The following is a 1,693-nucleotide window of genomic DNA, read 5'->3' as shown; positions in this document are numbered from 1 at the left end:
AGCTAAAATATCCAATTGCAACATGGTTTGGGCAATGCTATTAATTTGGAACTGCATAGTCGTGTAGGCTACCCTATCTCACACTACATGCTGACTGGCCCACTACGCACTATTAGCCGCACAACAGTAGTAACCGTTAAGTATCTTGCTATGGTCCATAGGCATAAATTGCTTCAACCGACATAGTCCAATATCATAGGTCGCACCTGAAGACATAGGGCAACGACATAGGTAACTCTCAACGAATAGGCCAACGACATAGACCACGTCCAATGCGATATGATAGTGACGAGATCAACCGCGTGACACGTATAATTGCACCTTTCCTTGAGTTGACCACATACATAAGTCATGCCATGCAAACATGAAAAGAATGTATGATGCCATGAACGAGGCCATGCTTTTACGTTTACGTTTACCGTGCCAATACCTGGAGGAATATGCAGTCGCGCATCGTGTACCATGCACTAGTGCACCATACACCCACAAAGGATCATTAGCATATCTCCATTAAACTTGTTTAATCTCTACTGAATGCTTCTATCAAGGTTCGATCCCTGGTGGTTGGGGTAAAAATTTAAAGTAGTTAAATGGAGCAAGCTATTCAACAAACACAAGTTGAAATTTCTACGAATAAGTAGAAACTTTGTATGTTTAATAATGTTCTCTAAAATACATACCTTTTTATCTTAAACTTGAATTTCAAATATTGAAATAAAAATTATAAGTTGCATTACCACATGATTTTGATTATGTAGTCCTTTTAGATCATCTGATTTTTACTAATGAAGAATTACAATTGTACACAAATTTAGTGGAACAAATTGAATAGCATAACGTACGCTATTCTCAAAACTGACATAGTAAAATCAACATTCAACTCTTTGGACCACTAGATCTCTGAGAAATACACAAAATACAACAAGAATCAGGTAAACTAAATATCCGATTGCAACATGGTTTGGGCAATGCTATGAATTTAGAACTGCATAGTGGAGGCTACGCTGTCCCACACTACATGCCGACTTGCCTACTACGCACTATTAGCCGCCTAAAAGCGGTAACCATTAAGTATCTTGCTACGGGCCACAGGCATAGTCTGCCTCCAACAACACAGTCCAATATCATAGGTCGTACCTAAAGACATAGGACAACGACATAGGTCACTCTCAACGAATAGGCCAATAACATAGACCACGTCCAATGAGATATGCCAGCGACGAGATCAACCGCGTGACACGTACAATTTTACCTTTCCTCGAGTTGACCAAATACATATATCATTCCATGCAAACATGAAAAGAATGTATGATGGCATAAACGAGGCCATACTTTTAGGTTTACGTTTACCCTGCCAATACCTGGAGGAATATGCAGCGGTGCAGCGTGTACCATGCACTAGTGCACCATACACCCACACAAGACCATTAGCATATCTCCATTAAACTTGTTTAGTCTCTACTGAATGCTTCTGTCAAGGTTTGATCCCTGGTGGTTGGGGATAAAAATTAAAGTAGTTAAACGGAGCTAGCTAGTCAACAAACACAAGTTGAAATTTCTACTAATAGGTAGAAACTTTGTATCTTTAATAATGTTCTCTAAAATACATACCTTGTTATCTTAAAATTGAATTTCAAATATTGAAATTAAAATTATAAGTTGCATTACCACGTGATTTTCATTATGTAGTCCT

This window comes from Nicotiana attenuata, chromosome 1 (assembly GCF_001879085.1).
Source record: "Nicotiana attenuata strain UT chromosome 1, NIATTr2, whole genome shotgun sequence".
Classification (NCBI taxonomy): Eukaryota; Viridiplantae; Streptophyta; class Magnoliopsida; order Solanales; family Solanaceae; genus Nicotiana; species Nicotiana attenuata.
This window is presented reverse-complemented; position numbering follows the sequence as displayed.